This window comes from Protopterus annectens, chromosome 4.part1 (genome assembly GCF_019279795.1).
Source record: "Protopterus annectens isolate FY-2018-M chromosome 4.part1, PAN1.0, whole genome shotgun sequence".
Classification (NCBI taxonomy): domain Eukaryota; kingdom Metazoa; phylum Chordata; order Ceratodontiformes; family Protopteridae; genus Protopterus; species Protopterus annectens.
The window spans coordinates 936,340,967-936,353,997 of record NC_056734.1 but is presented as its reverse complement, the minus strand read 5'-3'; the positions used below and the strand labels follow the sequence as shown (position 1 = coordinate 936,353,997).

Genomic DNA, 13,031 nt, shown 5'->3' with positions numbered 1-13,031 from the left:
TTCTTTAAATAATGATATGCATGAGAAAAGGTAAATCCCAGTAACAGCAGGGGTTGAAGGAGAGGTAACACCTCAGGAGAAGAATCATTGAAATGCAGCTTAGGGATAAATGGTAATGTGTAGTAAATGCTTTCTAAGTAGAAAAAATGCTTTTTGAATAGTATTTCTCAGCAAGTCCAAAAGATGCCTGTGTCTGCAGGCTGTGACTCTTTTTAATACTCAAACCCTGCCGCAATACACCTAGCGAGCCACCTCCATGGTCAACCACAAACTTGACATTCTTTCACAAAAATCTCTTTCTCTCTACAAGCCTGCTATCCAGTTGTTCCAGTCCTAACTGACTCTCCAGCCAGCTAATTCTCACACTTGGTGTCCCGCAAGGGTCCGTACTAGATCCAGTACTCTTCTCTATTTTTTGCTACAACCTTCACACTGCTATACCTAAAGGTGCATGCAGTCAATATGCAGATTATTCCAGTCTTATCTGCTAAAAAACCTCCCCAAACAAACTGCAAACCTCAACACACAATACATTTAACAGTACCGAGAACTGGGTCACCAACCAACGCCTACTTCTGAACCCCAATAAAACAAAACTTCGACCCCATCTACCACTGTTTCATTCTCTGATTTGTATGTATAAATCAGTTAGATGCAACATGCTTCAATTCATTCAAGCTCAAATTCTTAAAAAGAAGTAAAATTTGCAGAAATTCTAAGAAAAAGTAAAATGTGAAAAGGAACCTTGAAAAGCAATGTACTTCAAGCTGTCAGCAGCCGACAGTAAAAAGACACATCAGACTTGACCATGCACTTTAGGTTATCCAGTTTCCCTGCATAAAGACTGTTAATAAAATTAGCCTTCAATATTTTTCTGGATTCTTTAGAAGGTTACACATAGAGTGGCGAAAAAAATGACATGCTGCATTAACTATCTGTAGATATTTTATCTGTCCAAATGTAATTAAAATCTACTGCAGTTTACCACCTACTTTTTAAAGCAACAATGTGTCACTACAATAACCAGATATTTATTTTCAGTGGCATTAAACCAGTAGTCATGTCAGAGAAAGGAATAATAATGGGCACTACACATTTTTTTCAAGAAGTTTTGTTTGTATGTGTGCACAAGCACACATGTATATCCCTGGACAATTAAATGTAAGGTGTCTAAAGGCTATGGGCAGACCATAATTCAAGGAGAAAATTAATCATTCTTTAGGAACAATGACTGCAAATTTTTAAAAAGATTAAACACTAAGTAAAATGAATAAATGTAAGTCAAAAAAAGGGTAGCATTGTAACTTGACCCAGTAAAACAATAACAACCAAGGACCCTAGCTGATATAATAAGTTATTAAGGGAATTTTCAAAGAGCAACTACTTCAATATTAACAAATACATCTGAAAGGTCTTGATAAGTATCTAGTTCACAAACCAAATATGTTGCAAACACCTTCTTAAAAACAAACTAAGAACCAAGGATCTACATGAATGAGCACTGAAACCGAAAGCCAGCTGAATGATGAACTTACAACAACAGGAATAGTCAAGCTCATCAAATCACAAGAAGCATCATTAGCTGTGATAAATTCCTTTTACTGACTTACCTGAAAACAAAGTTCATATTTTTTTTTTTTTTTGGGGGGGGGGGGGGTCTCATACAATCTATAGACAAGATACATGGTTTAATTCTAATGTACAGTTATTGGCTTAGCTTAAAATGACCCTTTAGGGCAGTTAGCTAAGTATTCATCTATGAACCTATGATGTTTATAATTTGTACCGCATTATCATAAAAAGGTATTTACAGAACACATACAAACGATGCAAGTCAGGCTGAGGACAACTATCAACAAGCAAATAATAACTTGATCAACATCTCTTTGTTGAATGAGAATATACCCAGATCAACTAAAAGTGAAAGTCAAAATTTTTCTGGGGTACTGCACAATCTTTAAATGCCTCCATTGTCATGTATGATTCACTCCTGCATTCTAATGTTCAAACCTATGCTTAATATTTCTATACAACACATTATTAAGGTTTGATGAGATGAAGTTTTACTAGCAAAGTTCATTACCTGGCACCCCATCCCCACCTTGATTAAATCTCTTCATAAAAATATTTTTCAACAGGCAGAGGCTGTACTTGGTGTTAGATTATTGATGGAAAACACACGAGTGGTTACTGACTGTCATCTAAAACTTGTCATTAGTTTATTTAAAATAACGTTATATGGAAGGTAATAAATATATTTTTTTTCAAAAGAGAGAGGATGCACTTCCTGTTCGATCAAAAGAACATAGTTCTTCACAAGTGGTCAGTTACTGACTGTTATACAACACTGTCCTTGGTCTACTTAAAAATCAATTAAACTGTTAACTGTACAAGCAGTTGCAGATAGTCAAGAACGTTCTGTAAAGATGTTGAAGTGCTTACAGTGTTAACAACACTGGGAAGAGCACAGTAACTACTGCGTTTCATCATGTTGTAATCTAAAAAAATGTATAGGAAAAGGCAACATAGTCACTTAAGAAATTCACCTTATTTATTCAATTATTACTTCTTTGCAACCGATCCAAGTAAGCTGTCACCGATCATTACTGTACTATCCACGTTATACATATCAAAAACTACAAGTGTCATGTATAAGAAAAAAATAATGGGGAAAACAGATCCCAACCTTCTAAAAGTATTTATTTAGTTGACTGTCTATTTCTGGTTACATACGGGTGTCCATACAACCGTCTTTCCTATGCAGTGTGTGACTTCTCTACAGAACCGAATTCTGCCACCTCATTAATTTACCGTGCAACCCGGTACTGTCACTTTCACCACCACCTGCAGGGACAAGCCCTCATCATCAGCCACATAACCCACCGGCTACCGGCTCTCCTCCTCGTTTTCAGTCGCAGTCGGGTCCTCTTGAAGTTGTACTGGACTTTGTCCATTGGACTGCAGTTCTGATGCAGGAATAGCAGCATGTCTCAGAGACGGAAGGTTTGCAGAAAGTAAGTATAGGTAAACTGTGGCAGTCCTAAAAAAACGGTACTATGCCAGCTACGCATAGAACGCATGGTTTCTTATCCTCAGTGACACTTCATTGCTCAGTGACACGGTAGCAAGCCCTGTTCGGGGACAACAGGTGCACTCTGAACGTGTAAAACTGGGCAACGGCATTCCAAAGGCTACAGACGGACAAGTGCAGGTGGGACTAATAGCTCTCGCCCGGAGGTGGTGCTAGTTGGAATACAGAACCGGGAATAGCTGAAATTAATGACTTTTGGCAAACCTCTCAAGAGTTTCTGAGTTTGGCTTTGTCCGTTTTAAAATGAACACAGAGCTGATAATTACCTACTTCCCTGTAGGGGAAGGGATTTTATTCCGTGTACACCCATTTGCTTACTGCGTAACTTTGAGCAAGTCGGTTAATCAGACAGTACTTCGGGTCAGCCATAAAAAGGGGCACTTTGGCTTCTGGGTTTTACTGTTTACCAACCTAATTGATTAAAATATGGGTGTTTGAGAATAGGTAATGGGCTGTAGGTGTAAATACTGCTAGTCATTACGGGTCCGTACTTTTACTTCGAAGTAACCATCAACCTTTCGACATAGTAGTACCGGTGTTTTAAAAGTGTTCGAGCCTTTTCCCTAATTATGTTTTACCTGATTTGTGATGGTAAAAAGGTCGAGAAGTATGTTATAACAAGAGAGCACACAGACGTACATGCACACAGATGGAACAGTAAAATAGTGGAGTAGATTGCGCAGTGCTAGTTTATGTAATTTAAGAAACGCTGTCCGTAGCTTGACTCTCAGATCTCCCTGAGTATGCATAGCGTCCACGTTTACTCTTGTCTCTCGTAATTTTTATTTTATTCTCTAGTAAATGACTGAGAATTCTATTGTGTCACAATGATATACATTATTCTTTTATACTTCTTTAGATCATGCATACGGATGCAGAATCTGTCGTTCTTCAAACTTTATATATGAACTGGAGTAATCATTGAAAACATTCACCAGTTAAACAACTTTACTTTGCTCTTCGGTTTTACTTTGCTCTTCGGTTATTACACAGTACATACTGTACGCGATCGGATTATTGCTCTGCCTGCAGCTACGTGAGCCATCAGAAAGTAAACCAATGTAAGAAAACAATTATTTTTTTTTGTTTTTCTCTAACATTTGTTTACTTGATGATGGCTCACGGAGCTGCCGGCAGAGCAGAGGCTCTACATCTTTAGCAGCAGATATTTTGAAGGGCACATGAAAAAGCAACATCGGCTGACAAAATAACAGACCAATAAAAACATGATATTGATATGCACTTACCGAAAATTTTAGCTGAAGCAGAACGTTCCCAAGGGAGTTGTGTAATGTTTTTGCTGGAGAGAGGAGACGATCCGATGCTATTTACACTCCGGACTGAAGTAGTCAATGGAAAAGAGTTCCACAACAATTCACGCTGTAATAAGGGCTGACCGACCTAATGGTGATGTCACAGTGTGGGAGGATCAGCTGGAGAGGGAACTACTGTTTTGGATATGTCGAAGGTACGTCAGCAAGTTAGAGAACAATTACAACAGAAATAATGCGAGAGCAAAGAATGGGGGAAGGGCTTTCCTGCCCTACGCTAGGGAAAGGCAGAAATGTACTAGTGACCAACTTCTTCGTGTATTTTGTAATTGCTGATGGCTGGGATCACTTTATAGGGAATAAAGAAGACTTGTGGTTGAGTAAAATTGTGACTGAGCCTGGAGTGTTCCTTTAACAGCTACATCTCTGGCTTAATGTCATTCAGTCATTTTTATTTGATGGCCTCTACTAACATATTCAACAAACCAGTTTTGTGAACTGTAATATATTGAACTTAGGGTTGCCACCTTTTCAAATGGGCAAAGTGGGACATTTTTGGTACAAACATCAGATTTTACAGGCCGACACATACCCGTGAGCAGTACAAAGGATAAAACTTAACTTTTTTGCCTAAAATAAAAGCTTATTCTTGTAGCATTGTAGTTGCTTATTCTATTTCTTATATATAACATTAGGTATTTTTAGATACAGAATAACTGTTTTATGCAACTATTACATACAATATAGGAAAGAATTTTGTCCTAAAATCTCAGGACATTTGCCATTTTTTTTAATTTTTTGTCAGGACATAACTGCCCAAAGAGGGACTGTCACTCGCAAAGTGGGACAGGTGGTAACCCTAATTGAACTATGCTGACTCATTTGTAAAATTACTTGGTAATTATACAGTCTGAATAATTCATTACAATATTTCAGTTTGTTATACTGTTCCATTGGTTATTCCTCAGTGCTGTCTATACTAGGCAAAATGACTCAAAAGAAAGGGGTGTTTAAATCTGTAGTCTAGTGAACGTCCATCAAACTAATATGAAACAGAGGTCAATATGTTATTGATTGTGGCCTTTTCTAGTAGGTATCTGTCTGCATGTCTGTCTGTTAACTGACTATGTAAGCTAGTCTGTGAACATCTCAATGCATTCGTGCTTGAAGTGTTTGAAGCATTCCTGAATTTCACAATTGCCTGTTGCAATTACTGAAGTAAGCATCATGAGTGCAAATTACATACAAAACAAGGCATTATGACAAAAAATACTTAAATAAACAAACCAGCCACAATTAAAAGGTTTTTAAATATATTTAATAATAAACAATAAAAAGAATAAGACAATATTCAATAACTCAATGAATAAAGTGACACAGTTCAGAATTGCAGGAAATATGTTGCAAAACATTGCAGGACAGTCTCAAAATACAGAAAACATCTACTAATCTTGCTATATTCATATTGCAATCTGTCCCTAAGAGAGGTTACTTATCTCTCAGAAATGTGCCTAAGGCCCCTGGCCTAAGCCCTGGAACTGGAAGTCATAAAACAGTAGTAAACAGTTTTACATTTGAAACCTGTCATTTTCTCTGTTTCCACACAAAAGAACTTCTGGCTGCAGTGTAGACATCCTGTCTTGTTGATGAGATAACACAGTCATAAAACAATTCACTTCATTTGTTACCTAGCATTTGGCAAAACTCCTTCTCTATCAATACAGACAGTTATAAAACTCACTTCTGTTCTTAGTGTTGTCAAATTTAACTCTTTATGTTTCAACTTCTACCTTACAGCACACATCTGCATAGGTATAGTTACAATATACACACATTTCTGTTCTTTCCCAGCAGGGTACACTGGTTACATTCTTGAAGCTCAGTACAGAACATACAGTTCAACACACACTTCTGCACCAATAGTTTAATATACACATGTGTATAGTTTTTTTTTACATTTGTAAGACAAGCATAGGAAGCATATTAATATTCAAAAATGACACATAGAATTATGTACATTGTACAAAATAACATCTAGCTGGGCTGGCAGCCTCACAACCGCTTTCCCCAAAACTTTGGCCCAAAAGGGATGATGATGCATTTGTTGGCATTAAACGGTTGCGGTCATGTGTATGGCACCAGTCATTTGTTTGGGTGAGACCCTCTTATTCAGAATTGTTTTATTAAGTCAGTGATGTGAATTCTTTACTTTATTGCAAATTTGTTGGCTTAATTTTGTGGATTGTAATACTGTAGGGCTGCTAATGTTGACATTTTACCTACTTTGGACTGCTGGAGTGGTTTTCGCAGTGTGAATTGGTAGTACAGTAATAGTGAATTAATGACAGTGTCAGTGTGTGCCAGTTTTTTTCATTGCAAGTGAATGACTTTTCTTGGGTAGCATGCAAAGTGCACAGTATTTAACTTGAAACTTGATGGTACACCTCTGATTATGTCATTGAAAGCTGCCATTCTTGTAGCAGTAAGAAACTGTTGATTACATGCAGCTAACCATACATGTTCATAGCTCTATCGCAGTCCATCTGAATTTCATGAATTATGAAGAACTTTTCAAAATGCCCAGTATTACTAGCACAGAGTACAGACCAACAGTCACAGTAAATGTGATGTGCTTTATGCGTAATGGGTGTTTTGAAGACTAATGGCATTAGTACTACAAATGAAACAAAGTGCCTCACTGGCCCTCCTCACATGTAATCTGCCCAACTGGATGGGTAACTGTAAATTCACCCCAGGGATATTTTTGTGTTATTTTGCAGATGTGAAATGATCCCTTGAACACCATTAACATATACTACTACAAGTATGGATAGTTTTAATTTTTATTTCCTTATTTTTTAATGTAAATTGTTAGCCATTGTTTTAAAAATTATATAACTAGGAATAAAGTACTTAAGTTACTCCTCTTTTACTTTTCAGATGGCTTCTACATCTGGTCAAACCAAAACCGTGAAACACAAGATAGCGGACGAAAGAAGAGTCTTTCAGGAAAAATGGACTGATGAGTACTTCTTTGTTGAATCGCATAATAAAGCACTGTGTCTCGTGTGCAGAGAAGTGGTATCCGTTTTCAAGGACTACAATTTGAAAAGGCATTCTATTCAAACGCACCCCAAATTAAGTGAATTGCAAGGAGTGTCCCGTAAACAGAAAATATCAGAATTAAAAAAAAGTCTTACATTTCAACAACAGCTGTTTCGAAAATCAGCTACTCAACCGGATTCTTTACTGAAGGCAAGTTATGTTGTAGCAAATTTAATTGCGAAAAAATCCAAGCCATTTGCCGATGGTGAATTTGTTAAAGAATGCCTTGAAAGTGTAGCAGACATAATTTGCCCTGAAAAAAAATCAGAATTTTCTAAAATCAGTTTATCACACCAGACAATCGCAAGGCGTGTGGAAGATATAGCCAAATCTATTGAAAATACGTTGGAATCTCAGTGTGCAACTTTCAAGTATTACTCCATAGCTTTGGATGACAGCACTGATATTACAGATACGGCACAACTTGCCATATTTATTCGTGGTGTTGACAACGATTTCAATATTACTGAAGAACTGGCCTGTATGGTTCCACTGAAAGACACAACGAAGTCTGCTGATCTGTACAAGGCAGTAAAAGAAACACTGGCAAGATTTTCCTTGACCATCACAAACCTGTCTGGTATAGTAACTGACGGTGCTCCAGCTATGGTTGGAAAGAGGGAAGGACTAACAACACTGATGGAAGAAGATGCAAAACAGATCAGTAAAGTGCGTTTCCTGAAGTACCACTGCATTTATACATCAAGAAAATTTGTCTGCATAGACTTTAAAAATGGAAAATGTTATGAATGTTGTTGTTAAAACAATAAATTTCATAAGATCCAGAGGATTAAATCACCGCCAGTTTCAGGAGTTTCTGACTACTTTGGAATCTACCTATGGAGACATCTTGTACTTTACTGCAGTGAGGTGGTTAAGTCGTGGAAAAATGCTGAAACGCTTCTATGACTTACGAGATGAAATAAAGTCCTTTATGGAGTTAAAAGGAAAGCCTGTACCTGCATTTGAAAGTGCAAGCTGGATGGCTGATTTAGCCTTCTTAGTAGACATCACTGCTCATTTAAACGACCTGAACTTGCGCCTCCAAGGGGAAAATCTATTAATAAATGACATGTTTCAAACAGTGACAGCATTTGAAATGAAACTGAAATTGTGGCAGTCAGATTAAGAACAATAGCTTCATTCACTTTGCAACACTGTCTGAGCAAAGCCATGCAAATACTGAAAAATATGCGGCATTACTTAATAGTTTAGTACAGGAGTTTGAGAGCAGATTTCAAGATTTTTAGAAAACACCAACAGTTCAGTATATTTGCTACACCATTCTCAGTTGACATCGACATGTTGCCTGCAAACCTGCAACTTGAATCATAGAATTGCAGTCAGATATGCAACTTAAAGAAAAATTTCTGCAAGCATCTTTATTTGACTTTTATAAGTTATACCTACCCAAAGAAAAATATCCATCACTTCACGAACATGCCCTGTTCATGACATCTCTGTTGGGGAGTACATACATTTGCGAGCAGTTTATTTCTTGTATGAAGCATACAAAAAATAAAATCAGAACAAAAATTTCAGATGAGCATCTTGAAAATACTCTTCGCATCGCCACTACATCTATCAAACCTGATATAGACGCACTGGTATCAAAAAGACAAGCTCAGTCTTCACATTAAAAAGGTTATGCTCATAATGTTTGTCTACTCTACTACACAAAAGAACAATCCTGACTTGACAGCCTGAACCTCCTGATATGGACACTTAAGTATAACAAGAACTAGGACCAATAAGTTTGAAGTCTGCAAAGGTCTGTGCCTGGCTGCACCCTTGTGAACTGGTTTCACGAATAAACATTGCCACTACTATTTTATTATAAAGTCACTTATTTGTTTAAATGTGAGAAATGCAGATTGGAGAGGCAACTGCAAAACAGCATGTGTGAGTTTACCTTGTGAAACTGGAGTGTTTTGGCATACTACCATGTTCTTTGTGTCTCCACAGTAAGTGGGTGAACCAAAGTTAAACGTGTTGTACCATCTGTTAGTGACAGTGAAACAAATGTAAAAATAAAAATTGTTCATTTTTTAAGAAGTAAGTGTCATCATTCCTGATATTGCCAGTGCCATATTTCAGGGACAGATTACAAAGCTAGAAACAGAATACATGAGCGCTTTGGACAACATATGTCCATTAAGGACATGATGGAAGACATGGAAACCAGCAAAATCACAGGTATGATCTCATACAAATTGAAAGGTTTGTACCTGTTAATTTTTTTTACAAATAAACTTTACTAAGATGTTAGATTTAACTGCTTTTTAAATAATTATAATGAGATATTGAATTTTAGGGCAAATATTATGCATTTATTAATTTATTTATATTTATTAATTTATTTATATTAACCTACAATACAGCCACATTAGTCCGCATAAACCTGTTTTTTTTTTTTTTTTTTTTTTTTTTTTTTGACCTCACTTGCCGTTTGCCCCCAGACCATTTCTGTTGACTCAATGCGGCCCTTGCAACTGAAAAGGTTGGACACCCCTGCTCTAGAGTTTCCTGCTGAAAATAGTGTAGCTAGTGGCTGTAGCATAAGCCACATACAGGTTTGCTGCATCTGGGTCTGTTTGTAGTGGCTGTTTGTTCTAGGCACATTTTCCAGGCCATCTTTTATTGGGACAGGCCTTTCTGCACTCTAGTGAGAGGAACATGCTGATTGAAACTTGTCTGGTGAAGGGTGGTTGGTCTAGGGCTTGGAGTAAGCATCCTCATTGGTCCTTTGAACCTTTTTTTTTTTTTCAAGTTTTTAGCTTCTGGTATTTAAGCTCTGTCTTTGAGTAGGTTTCTACTTTTTGCATGTCACCTAGCATCACACACTGCTTCTCAGTTGTGCACCATAGCTGGACAGATAAACTCAACAATTTTCCCTTTAGATACGGCTATATATTATAGCCCTCATCCTTTCCACTTTCCTGGTCAAGGAATTACTGCTACTGAGCCGTAACCCATTAAACCACCAGCAAAAAAAAAAAAGAACAGGCAGAAGTATCTGTCCACTGAGCTCCTTATTGATTGATCCTGAAAAGCCCCCTTAGTGATGACAGTCCTAAACCTTGCATTATGGACAGTTGGACTACACTTGTTTCTCCTACCAAACTTGTTGACTTGGGTCTCCTGAGGCAGTGTAGCAGTTGCCTCATGTACATAGGCAACATAACTCACTCTACAGAGTGCGAAAGATGCATCTACACCAAGAATCTTTAATCCATGCTCTCTTGCACTCAAAACAGTAACACGGAAGAGGTCGTCATTGCACCCAGCACTACACATGCACATAGTGCCGAGGAGCTTCTCTCAGAAAACTTATTGAAACACCAGAGACTTCCAAAACACAAGAATGCTACAGCTAACACAGTTCCCTCAGCACCCATGACACATAGTAACACCAGTGTTTTACCTACAAAGCCTGTAAGACGTAACACTGAAAAAACAAATGTCCTTGTTATTGGAGACTCAATAGTGAGAAACAGATGTCTCACTCACCAGGTTGAGCAAAGAGAAAGTCACAGTCAACTGTCCGGTGCCAGGATTCATCAGATCACGTATGCACTCTGGTCTGTCAGCAACAAGTGCTATTATGACTCTGTCTTAGTTCATGTTGAAGTAAATGACCCGAGATGTACCTCACTGGGCTGTATAAAGCGAGACATGATTGAGCTCTCTGAGTATGTCTCAGGCAGGTATGTCCCTAGCCTTGAGCAGTATATTACCTTCATCTAGAATGATGCCACAGTATAGACAAAAAATGTTTGATTTTAATAATTAGCTTAGTTTTTGGTGTCATTCAAAGGGGATCCAGTTCCTGTCAGCCTGGGAAACCATGGTCACCAAATCTCACTGCTTTTCCAGAGACTGTTTGCACTTGGCTCCTCTAGGCTTTTGGCTGCTGGCAAAGGCTTTTGACTCCCCCATAATGCCTTTTTTTAGGCAAGGTCTTGAAAACAAACTTCCTGACATGACAATTGTCAATCATACCAAAGTAAGGGTCATGCTGCTAAATGCTAGGAGCGTAAATGAAAAACTGCACACCCTGGAAGTGCTTCCATCACCGGAAGATGTAGATGAGGTCTTAAACCAGGTTTCTGTGACTGCACAGACACAGTACACCAGCCTTGCAAAGCTACAATGCCTTCCACACCTTCAGACTGCAGACTGAAAGTGTGAGAATCAAGCGACTCAGTGTTTCTATATTGGAGAAAAATTCACTTCCCGTCTAATTAGACTGGACAACTCCATGGAGTTACTCCAAGTTCAGGTTACGATGGATAAGACCCCCATTCAGGTCAACTTGACCAAATATTACCGAACACTTGTTATGGGGGATTTCAGTTATCCCACCATGAACTGGGAAATCTATGTTGGCCCTAACTCGCTAGTGCGAAAGTTCCTTGACTTTAACTCAACTGTCCTGGAACAAATTGTTCCTCTTGTTGGGGTATGAACAAACATACTAGATTTGTTCCTCACTAACATGTAAAACAGATGCACTTTCGCAACTGTGGACCCTCATTAGTCAAATCTGACCACAAATCAGTCATCTTTGAGCTGGCACCAACACCAGAATTCACAAAGGATGAAATCAAACTAAAAAACTTCACTAAGGCTAACTATACCCTCCTAGGTGAAGGTATAAATGCATTCCAAGCCCCACCCCCAGCTGGAAGTGGTAACTACAGGCAAATAAGACAACTTGTCAAGTCTTCCAAGGGCTTCTTTGAGAAAAACTTAGCAAGCACAGCCAAGGATAACCATAAGGCCTTTTACAGCTATGTACGTAGCCTAAAAGGTAGGATCCAAGCATGTGCAGAACCAATGGTATTACACACACTGACCCCACAGAGATAGCAAACCTGCTAGTGGATAGGTTTGGTGAAAATTTCACTCCCTTATTCCCTCCAAACCTATCACAACCCCCCCCCCCCCCACATATCTAAAGAGCAGGTCATCAAAGCCTTGTCCAAGGCAAAATACACAGCCTCTATGGGACCAGACAGCATCCCAGGCTGCCTTATAAACAGGCTAAAACATGAACTAGCATCAAGTACCCTTTTCAAACATAGCGTAACCACATGCTTTGTTCCTGTGGGATGGAGAACAGCAACAGTTATTCCCCTCCACAGAGGTGGCCTAGCAACAAACCCGGGTTATTACAGACCCATAAAGCCTGACCAGCCTCATCTGTAAGGCCATGGAATGTATCATTATGAATCTCATAAATAAAGACATACGCAACCTGCAAACCCTGGGTTGTACCCAATTTGGTTTCATCAAGGGCAGATCCTGCCTGTTAAATCTTGTGGATTTCTTCAAAAATGTAATCAGGCCCATTAACGAGGGCATATCTGAGCAAACTGCATACCTCGACTTGGCAAAGGCTTTCGACACAATCCCACACTCTGGCATTACTGATATACTTAGCAAATTGAATGTAAACCCCTTCATTGTATGATGGGTTGCCAACTGACTCACAAACCAGACACACACTATCAATGTGGGTGATTCCACATCAACCAACAAACCTGTTACCAGTGGGTACC

At 38.5% G+C, this 13,031-nt stretch overlaps 1 protein-coding gene across 1 annotated transcript in view; it reads left to right on the top strand.

The window, feature by feature from the left end:
- The window catches only part of TMEM44 (transmembrane protein 44), a gene marked incomplete in the record, with an annotated part of 629,756 nt that overhangs the window by 87,570 nt on the left and 529,155 nt on the right, over window positions 1-13,031 (top strand).